This window comes from Protopterus annectens, chromosome 1.part0, assembly GCF_019279795.1.
Source record: "Protopterus annectens isolate FY-2018-M chromosome 1.part0, PAN1.0, whole genome shotgun sequence".
Classification (NCBI taxonomy): Eukaryota; Metazoa; Chordata; order Ceratodontiformes; family Protopteridae; genus Protopterus; species Protopterus annectens.
The window spans coordinates 1,817,919,788-1,817,931,303 of record NC_056725.1 but is presented as its reverse complement, the minus strand read 5'-3'; the positions used below and the strand labels follow the sequence as shown (position 1 = coordinate 1,817,931,303).

Sequence of the window (11,516 nt, the reverse complement as noted above, 5' to 3'; positions counted from 1 at the left end):
AAAAGCAAAACTACTCCTATTCCTCCCCAAAACACAACTGAAGGAGAATGGGAGGATGGTATGAACATGAATGGGAATTGGATTGGATGGAAATGTCTTGAATAAAGAGTAAAGGATGCATTACAGGAGAGATGCTTTGTAACTGAAGGAGGAGGGTTATCAGGGCTGTTATGACATTAAAGTTTGGGTTTAGATTAATAAGGAAAAGGTTTTGGTGAATGTCCCCACAGAATTGAATTATTGAGTTCTGCAGCAAAATGTAGAATAATTCTTAAGGATGCATTGTTGTAAGGAAAGAGTGATCATAGTGTAGTATTCTATATTTAAGACAGAGACTAGTGGAGAGATTGAAGAGGTTAGGAGATATTTATGATAATTATAATTGTCTAGCTTAAGTAGGAAGCTGGAGGTTGGGAGTTGTGGTAGTATAGTTAAAGGGAAAGTGATAGTATGTTGATAGTATGTTAAGTGGGAGGTCAGTACCAGAATATGACAGAATAATACAAAGAGCAGCATTTTGTTTACAAGAGTTACTGATCATGGGGAGGTGATAGAGGGCTAGAGTTGAAGAAAAAGTCTTTTAGGTGGAAAAGTAGACAGAAAAGTGAAGGGCTGGGGATGGGTAAAAAGATAGTGGTTGTCTGGGATGTGCAGAAAGTTTGAGATGATTACGAGGTTAGGTAATATATTGTGAGGAGGAGCTTTTAACTATTTGCCAATGAGTAGTCAAACATAGTAGGATTTGGCTGGGATGGATGAGAGAGAGGCTGAGATGATTAAGAGAGTAGGTAATTATATTTTGAGGGAGGAGTTTTGTACTGTTCTGATGTTGAGTAGTCAAGTTTGTGAGCAGGTGGTGCAGAATAAATGTAGAGTAAGGAGGGGTGGGTGGGAATTGGAGGTAAGGTAGGGAAGAATACTGAGCGCAAGTGAAACAAGGGTGAACAGAGCAGGATGCACCTGCTGACAATGTTTGGAGATTACAAATGAAACAATCAGTGGATTATACTCATTGCAGGTCAATACTTCAACCCAGCTATTGTACACAACTACTAGAATATAAAAATCCAAAGCACAACAGATTTAAGGGGTATAATGCTTAACAGTGCAGTGTAATATTCTTAGCTAGAGTTTGCTTCTTTGAGTTAGGATGTTAAACTTTTACTTTGAGTGTAATGAAGAAGGCAGCGGTTGGCAGGAGCTTAACGATCAAAAGGCAGCTATGAAAGAGTGTGGTGCTTAATGGTATAGTATAATATTGTTAACCAGAGTTTGTTTCTTTGAGTTAAGGATGTTTGAACTTTCCCTTTGAGTGTGATGGGAAAGGCAAACAGTGAGGGAAAAAGCTGAAGGACCAAATGGCAGCTATTAAGACTATGTTTAGCAAATACAGTCTATTATTCTTATGCTTTTTAGAGTAAATGATAAGATATACATTTATACAGAACTATTGGACAGGCTTTTATGGGGTATTAGGTATGGTAATGCTGATTATGCCTTCTGTATGTATGCACACAATTTACATTTAAGAAGACACACATACAATTTGTTTATGGTAACAGTGCCTAAACATCTATTTTAGCAATAATATACTTGGCCAGATAGTATAGGCTGTCCTTGCTTAGTTGCTGTCAGGAAATCCTTGTGGACTTGCAGTTAGTTAGCAGGTATTTTCTGAGTTCAAAGATGCAGTTATATAGGCTTGAAGCGGTAAAACCAGGGATGCATTCAGAAACAGGCTGCTGTCAGGGCAAGGTTCAGCCAGGTAGGGTAGGCTGTTCTTGCCTAGTTTCTGTCAGGAAATCCCTGTGGTATTCCAGTGAGGTAGCAGGTGTGTGCTGAGTTCAAAGAAGAAGTTATGCAAGTTTGGAACAGTAAAAGCAGGTATGTGTTCAGAAACAGAGGTGCTGTTCTGTTTGTGCATTTATTTAATTAATGTATTTAATTAATCAATTAATATATTATTTGTTGACATAGTGACTGATTGATTGATTGATTGATTGATTGATTGATTGATTGGCATGTCTATGTCAGAAAAACATTATAGGTATACACCAGATAAACTTATTATACTTACTGTTACATCTTCTGCCCATTGCAAAGAAACAAAATCAAAGCCAGCTCCCACCAACGCTGTTTGAGTGCTGACATGACATATACTCTGCTATCAATATCTGTTTTTTTTTCTCTATGACTTCTTTATTCTACTCATGTACATTTTCAACATTCCCAAAGCATGTTCCATACCTTCAATAATCAATCAGATGCTTCAGTTAACCACCTCACTTGCATGTATTCATACTATCACAATCATTAATCCTCTTTTTAAAAATGTATTCCTTAAACACATTTATTTTACCATCTCTAAACCACAGCTCTCTCTTAACTGCCTTTTTTACCTTGTACAATAAACTAGGTCTTACCACCTAGATTCCTGTCACCAGTTCACTGATCGATGGTTGAAGTGATAAGGCTTTGAGGCAGTCCACATAGACCTTGTTCTGTATACCATGTATTCTTTAGTGAGGAACTTATGTGGACATTCTAGTTATTGCATATGCCTCATCAGGCAGATACCGAAGGGGTCATTGTACTCAATAACTTGTATCAAGATTATATCACCCCAGATGGGACTCGAACTCACAATCTCTGGCTTAGGAGGCCAATGCCTTATCCATTAAGCCACCGGGGCCCGACTAAATTACTAGCTGACTGGCACTACGACCATGGTATGACTCAAACCTACAATCTTCTGTCAGACGCCTTATCCATTATTCCACATGGCCAACTGGTCTACTGAAGACCAAGTACAATGGAACAATGACATCATTTGGACCTAGATGCCATCCTTGCTTCTACATTGTGCAAAATAGAATGATTTCCTTATTACAGTAGACACATGATGGTTAAAGGAGAAATCATTGCCTACATGCATTCCCTAATCCCTGACCACTGCATCTCTTCTTAGGGGGTGTATTATCAATGTATTAATTTGCAGGGATAGTGATCTTACCAAAAGTTACTATTATATACTTGTTGACATTGAGTTTCAGACCATGACTCTTGTACTTGTTATACGTCTGTGTCAGGCCTTTGCAGAGGGTATTTGTGTCAATGGGGGATTCAGTAACTGCACCTACCTTACAATCATCTGTGAGCTTGGTCAGCCAGAAGTCTTTGACGTTAGCCTTGATATCAGAGAAGTAAATGCCAAACATGGGCAGCCACAGCACCGAGCCCAGAAGTACATACTATTGCCTTTTTGGCGGTAGACTACCCTATCCTAACTTCTTGGGTCTTATCTGTAAGCTGACTGGCTATTCAATGCATGATGTAGAAATTTATACCCAATTTAATGAGCTTGTTTATAATGCTGAAGTGAGATATTGTGTCAGGTGCCTTGGCAATTTCAAGGTAGGCAGTATACACCATTTTGCACTCACCCATTCCATTTTATGACCTTTTGAAAGAAGTCCACCAGGTTGAGTAGGCATGACATACCTCTGACTAAACCAAATTGAGTTGTATCCAATGTCTGAAGGTTACCTATGTCATCATTTACCGTATCCATAATTATTCTTTCCATGACTTTACATATTAGGCTAGTCAGGCTTATGGGATGACAGTTTCCAAGGTCTGTGGATGACCTGACCTTGTGCAGAGGAATAACTACTATGGCCACTCATTCATTCATCACAAAGCCTGTTTAGAGGCTATGGTTAGATATGAATTTGAGTGAGCCTTATAGTTTATATTTCATACTACTAAAGAGGCATCCTGAGATATTATCAGTTGACATCGATTCAGTGTTTTTGGACTTGGAGAGTACATTTAGGACCTGCTCCCTTATGATAGTTGGGAGAGTTAAGGTTGGTGGCATTTCTTGATGGATGGCAGTGGTTGAAAGGGGGTGAAATTTGAGCTAAATTCATTGGCTATTAGATTTGCTATATCAGCTGGCTCAGTATAAGTGGTTCTGTTTACAACTGATTTGTCACATTGCTGTGCATTGCCCTTGAGGTTGAGGACATAGCTGTATAATGCCTTGTGAGTTTCCTTAGCCTACTGTGGTACTGTGTTTGGAGGTGGCTGAGGATATATATTGTAATTTATGCTATAATTAGTGATACAGACTCTTTCTTCTATGATCATTTGGTATGTAACCACCGTAAGAGAGAACTAATAGTGTATATAACAGATTTGCTTGTATATACGTTTGGTAACAAATACAGCCTTGTCTTATTATTGTAGATCAGTGCTCCTCTTAACATAAGCCAGCTGTTCCTTATGGGTTAGTTTTATAGGGGAAATGGAGATTCTATGTGCCTGCATCTATACAGAGCATTGCTACCCACTTCACACCTCCAATATGTCCCTATCCTCCTCTATTTCTGTCCCCACCTACATTAGTACTAGTGCATGGTCTGAGACGTATCCCTCCTATGTCACTTTGTCTTTCAGTTTCCCCTATTTGGTTATCCTTCCCTAAGATTCTGTTTAACCTGCTGGCTTATACTAGGCAATGCAATTTCTATTGAATGTGTGTTCCATCCCCTCTATGGGTGCAGCTCCCTCTATATATCCTTCCATCCCCACAGCAATATTTTCCACTGAGTCTTGTTTCATTTTCTGATTATATCCCCATTTTTCAAATAATCTATCCCTATCTAGATCTGTAGTCACATTAAAGATCCTCCCATGATCTCTTGCCCTTATCCCCTTATCTGTACCTACTGCTCAACAAATTTTGTATAGAACTCCCACTCACCCTTATTCAAAGCATATACATTCCCTAGTTTCCACTGTTTCCCCTTCACTCTCCCTAGTCAAATAATCCATCATCCTTGATCACTTTTATTTATTTAATTGGCTAACTGCAGTCCTGAATAGAATTGCAACTCCCTTCTTCCCGCCTCTTGCCTTGTTGTCTACCTCTCCTCTAGGGTACTCTGTGGACAGTGTCTTCTCTCCTCCATTCAGCTTTAGTGTTGTTTTTGCAAAAGTATCATATGTCTTCCTAGCATTTTTGCTTCCTCAACATTCTTCCTCTTGACTGAGTGAGATACCCTTCCTAAGTTCCATGATACCACATTGACCTTTACCCTACCTTTTTTCTGCATCTCCTCCCTACTGCTGTAGAATGACTTACTTCTACACGAGACTCCTCAGGTCTGAATGAGTTATCCATGGTCTCCTGCCTAAGCCAAGCCCCATCCCATCCCCATTCCTGCTGTGAGTGGGTTATCTTCTCTCAGCATTTCAGTGATAGCACCCACAAACCTAGGCCCCCACTGTCTTTTACCTTCCTGTTTCAGCACCCTACTTCTTCTCCTTCTTTATTGACTTATGTCTCTTATAATCTCTCATCCACCCCCACTTTACTTGGGTCCTTAGCTTTCCTGTTCTGTTACATATGGTTGAACCCAAAGTTGGTGTTCACAATCTGGTTTATTAACATCACCAACCCTTCTCATACCTTTTATCTATTTTTATTGATCTCCTCCTTCTCTTTGAATGTTTTAGACCGACCCTTGTTGCATGTATTATTGTCCTAGTTCACAGGTTCATAGGTTCATATGTGTGTACTAGGCTAATGGCCCTGGGGCCTTTACAAGCCTAGCCATAGGATTACCCTGGCATAGTGCCACTCGACCTTAGTTCCCAGTGTCTCTATCAAGTAAAGCCACTGGTGTTATCCCTGGGGTGAATTTTCTGTTTCCCATCCACTCATCAAGATTTCTCTTGAAGAGGGTCAGCGAGGTGCTCTGCTTGACATGTATGGGAAGTCTGTTCCATAGCATGGGCAGTCTCTGGGTTCTGAACCTGTCCCTCTAACATGTTCTGTTAATTGTGGTAATGAGGTTGATGTCTCTGGAGCATGTGATGTGGAGGGATAGGAATTTCTTTAGCTGCAGTATTTCTAATAGAGCTGGGTCAGACATGGCTTTGTAAGTCAAGCAGAGATCGCCTCTATGTAGACGATATGAGATAGAGAATAGTTGGAGTGTTTTGAGTCTGTCCATATAGGACACATGTTTAAGGCCTAGGATCCTCTTTGTGTGGTACTTTTGAGGCATCTCCAGTTGTTGCAGGTGTCTAGTGAGGTACATGCCAAATGGGGCATTGTACTCGATGATTGACCTAATGAGAGTAGAGTAGAGGGAGACAATGACCTCTTTCTTCCTGGATGCAAAACCCTTAGTAATGAGATGTGTCACACAGAAGGACTTTCTGACCACAGTGGCAATGTGGTGATCAAAAGAGAGGTTGCTGTCAACCTTTGTTCCCAGATCTCTTATAACATCTCCTGTGTTCAGTGGTCTACCATCAATGTGGTAATTCATGGAAACCATTCTTTTTCCCAAAGGGGATGACGACACATTTTTGGGCATTGCGCTTAAGGCTATGATTCTGACACCAGTCATTGGTCACAGTGAGGCCATTCTGTAAGATGTCAACATCACTTGGGGAGTTAATAATAATTCCCAACTTGCAATCATATGCAAATGTTTTCAGGCAGACTCCCTTCATGTTTGCCTGGACTTCAGAGAAGTAGATACCAAACAGGAGAGGACCCAGGACCAAACCCTGTGGGACTCCACTTGTTAATCAGCAGTCTGACTTGGAGTCAGTTACTTTCACACTGTGGGTTCTATCTGTAAGACAGTTTGCAACCCACCTAGTAGTATAGAGGTTGATGCCAAGCTTAGTGAGTTTTTCTATGATTCCTGAGTTCACTGTGCTTTTCACAGGGAATGTCTTTTCCCAGGTTTACTATTGTTTATTCGAATGGAAAAATATTTTCCGTTCAAATAAACGAATGGTAATACCAAAAGTGAAAAAACCTAACGTTCACAATGTCGAACCAAATGATCGACACATTTGACTCAACATTGTTGTCGAAATCACCACGTGATAGCCATATAGGAGCTGATGTAAATCAAATATATATATATATATTTACAGGCAAGCCCCTGCACCTCCCCATGTGGGGGGCTGCACCCCCGACTTATATATTCTAACTCCGAGATCACACTACAGTGGAGATGTGGATGAATTTCCACTACCCACTGTACCATGATCTACGTGCAGATAGTCGATTTACACTTATGTGAATGCAGTTGTGCATTCGCATAAGTGTAATCGACTATCTGGTGCAAAACTGTTTGTGTTCGACATTCTGTTTTTTGGCACATTGCAGCCGATAGAATGTCGTTCGCACAAACAATAGTAAACCCTTTTCCCATGTCCTAACTTTGCCCATTCTCTCTTCCTTTTTCAGATATCCTTTTGCATGCCATGATGAATGAGATAGCGGTTAATTCATGTCTTTAAAGGTCTTTCCTCCTTTTTATAGTTCTTTCTCTGACTTCACTCTTGGTGTCTTCTTCTTGTTGGTCTTTCCTCTGATGAATTCCTCAACTTTTGCTTGTTGCCAGTGTCTTATGTAATCTGCCTGTGTCTCTTCTTTTATTTCATGCTCCTTTATGAATCTGCTTTATGCAACCATTTGACTGTGGTTCTTTTGTTTCCTTTTCCTTCATTTTAGATTGAATGTTGGCATTATATCCATTTCAAGACCCCCTGTGCTTGATTTCCTTTCTCCTTTCCTCTTTTTTAGTACTACCCTTTATGCATCCAGGACTCCTATTTCCACACTGTTTCTCTCCTCCTGTCTCCCATTTCTGCTGATTTCCTTGCTACTCTGGAACTTCAGAGGTAATGCTTTTCTGTGCTGACCAGTCCAGCTTGTTTAACACCCCCACTTGTCTAACACTGAGTGTCCAAGTGTCCTGAGATATCCCTTTTCCTTGCTATTCTCAGTTGCCAACATCTTTCGCTGAAATCTCTTTCCCTCTCCTGATTTTGTAACTGTCTGATCCTTCCAATCTTGTCAGTTTTCATCTTGAACATCTTTGTATTAATCTTTCTCTCTCTGTCTCAATCTCTCTTTCTCTTTCCCTCCCTATCAGGTTATATCCCTCTGTACCTTTCTGTGTGGCTTATGATGGCACTGGGTTTGTTTACTTCCTTATTTGCTGTTCTCCTATCGACTGATATTCCTGGCACTTCTTCCATTTATTTCATTTTTTGGTGGTACTAGTATATCAGGTGTTCTCTGTGCAGACTATGTCTCTCTCACGCCACTCTTGGGCTGCACTGGTTCTGCTGATTCTTTATTGTCAGCGGGCTGTTTGAATCTCTTGGACTGCCATTTCCACCCTGGATAATTTTGCTTACCATTTTCTAGCCTCCTCCATGGACAAGCTGATTCTTTACAGTCTTCAGAACATTTTCAAATGGCCAGGTACTGGATCAATGCTTGCACCCCCATGGCCTTGAGTCAGAGCAGAGGCATCGGAATAACCCTTAACCATCTTTATGTACTTTTCCTGGAATGGAATGGTCTTTAGTATTTTAGCTCTGCTAAGTATTTCTTCTTCTGCTTTGAAGTTGTTTATTCAGACTAGCATGTCTTAGTTGCCCTCCAGTAATGCCACCTCACTCTCTACAAAGCATATTCTCCCTACTAAGGCCTACTGATGCTTGGGCTAGTGAAATCTTTTTCTAAAGGCCTGATTAAGATGTCTTCTAACTCTAGTTCTTGGATCTGCTTGGAGGTCCGTATGCAGATATATCTTCATCTGAAGGTGTTTTCCATGTCATCCAGTGTCCTTTCCTAGCTTTTCATCATTCTTTCCATTTTGTTTATCATTTGGCTTAGATTTCTAAATTTCAGATCATAGGGTTGTTTTGTCTTCCTCTGAGAATTTTATTTTACTTTTATGTCCATTTTTCTACCACCTTTTTGGATTTTCATTGTTTCATTCACTACACCCATGTCTTCATCTTCCTCATTAGAGTGTGATGCAGCTTGCATAGCTGTTGTTCTTATGAACTCCTTTGAAAACATTTAGATTCTGGACTTGGAGTTCTTATCTTCTATTTTCTTCTCTGATTTCTTTACCTGCTGAAAACATTTTCCCTACAGCCTATGTATGGAGGTCAGAGCCTATGCAGCCTATTTGCTTGGGCTCTCTTGCTTACGTATTTTTTCCCTTGCATCCTCTGTTTTTTCCATATTCTTTGCTATTCCAGTTAGAGTAATACACCTATCTGCTATCTTGTTTCCACTCCACTCAGACCTCTCAACCAATCGGGGACAAATTTCAACAGAATCAGGGACAAGTCAAGAAAAAATCAGGGACAATCAGGGACACTTTTAAAATATTAGTGCTATTAACTTGAAACATTGACAGAATCAGAGCATATGAATTAATATACATTTTCTGAAGTAAAAGAAGTCTATAACTCTTAATTATTGTCATTATTCATTAAGTGTAATTCACCACCTTTCCTCCAAAGTCACTAGTTTTAGGAGGGATTAAGAGGGACAGAGCTAAAATTTGAGTCAAAATCAGGGACAGTTGAGAGGTATGTCTCCACTGTCGACCTTCTTGCTCCATTTTGTGCTTTTTTCTCATTTCTTGGCTTAACCCACCTCTCTATGCCTCCCCTACTCCCCTTTTATTCTTACACTGCTGCTAGCATAAACTCCTACATCAGCTCCTCCATATCCCTATTCATTCGTCCTCATCCTTGTCTTCTGTTTTTTTTCCCCCTAGATTTGTGGATGCATGTATGTGTGAATGTATGTATTTATTGTTTTGTGAACCAGGATAGAATACTGATACATATGGACCATTTTCAGGCTCAGCCTGGGTGACCAAAAAGCAAGTCAAAAAATGACAGTGAAAAATGACATTGTCCATAATGGAAGACACAGTGTATATATGCATTAATTCTACTTCTGAAATGTGCATGTTTTCTATTTGATCATTTGACACTGAATTAAACTGTTTGTCTATGAGGTTTTATGGATTCTTTATGTTTCACTGGTCTTTATGTTTAACCTAGTGGTAATAATATGCCATTCTTATAATTACCTGAAAAAATGTTGGTCAATAGCGGATAAACTATGCAGTGTAAAAAAAGAAAATGTCACACAAATAACTAAAAGCTGTATTTAAGATACAGTGGATATAAAAAGTTTACACACCCTGCACTGTACATAATGATAAAACAGCACAAAATACAAGTACATACAGAAACATGCTTTTCCAAACACTTTTAATAGTTCCAGAGTACTTTTTTACTATTGCCCCCTTTTCTAAGGCATATTAATATGTATTCCCAGTAGATGTTCTTAGATGATTTAAATATTCAATGAGCATTATATGCAGGCTTCAGTCTAGATCATCTAGTCATCAACCAATTATTCTTTTTTTGTGGATTTTTTGTGGCTATAGCATTTCTTAGCTATTGATATTTGACAACAATTTGCCTACATGCAAATTTGATTCAAACCTTTGAATGGTGGTTATCTTGTATTTTATTTTACTAATTTCATGAACATTTTCATTATAGATATATTAAATATACTATAGCTACTATGCTTGCAGAGGTTTATGGAAATATTTAATCCCTATTGAATTGTGACTAATATTTGAGATATTCAGCTCATTTTATTAATATCTATACCTCCATAATGGATAGTTATATAATGTGTGATGATTCAGAAATATGGTAGTCTTAAAGTGAAGTTGTTCTTATTAATTTCATAGTTAAAAATGGAAAACACTTAAAATAATTCAAAAAGAAAGATGCATCAAAATTATCCCCAGGATTTAGTAAACTCTGTGTAGGCTTTATACAGAGCAGCTAGTGGTAGAGCGCAATGCACATAATGATGCGCAGGGCACCTAAGTTAGGTTATGTGGTTGGCAAAACTGTTGCCGACCAGGAAGCTATGCAAGTGAACGTGGATACAATTATGTTTAAAGAGAGCACCTATGGTCTGCAGATTTGTGCAGAATGCCATAATGACCACCAGGGCTTTACAGATAGCTATGAATCTTTTAGTGCAACAAATCTTGACAAAGGACAACATAATGTGAGGACTTTTAACCAGAAATAGGGACATATCGTATTTGAGATAGATGTCACATAGACATGTGGTAGAATGAAACAAACCAACCTGACATCCTCTTTAAGCAAGATATGTGGACAAAGATGTACATAATGTGGGATCAAAGGGCCAAATTAGGGACAGATTTTTAATGTTAGACTTCCAAACTTCGAAAGTTGATAGAATAAATAGGTTATACAATAGCATAAACTTTCTAAAGAGTATGAAGTTTGAAACTGAAATGTTGGTCATCAGTTTCTGACTTGCTCTGCAATGACATACCAGTTATTTGCCAAAAAACAAAAATGTTCTGTGGAAAAGATTACAAATATGTGACAAAAACTGGACATTCTGCACAAATCAGGACAGTTGAGTGGTATGCACTCAAATGTATGTAATATTGAGTCACATCATTCCAGAGATCATCCCAGCAATATGGCAGAAAGCCACAAATTTGACAAGGAAAACATCTGGACATCCTGGGAATATCTGGACAGTTGAGAGGTATGAATGTGAGGTATATGGTCCAAACCATATCTCTAAACCT

General features: G+C 39.0%; 1 non-coding gene across 1 annotated transcript; it reads right to left on the bottom strand.

Annotated features, from left to right (window-relative positions):
• Positions 1 to 2,619: 2,619 nt before the first annotated feature.
• On the bottom strand, positions 2,620 to 2,692 carry TRNAR-CCU. Its single transcript has one exon. It is a non-coding gene; the product is annotated as a tRNA-Arg (tRNA).
• Positions 2,693 to 11,516: the final 8,824 nt, after the last annotated feature.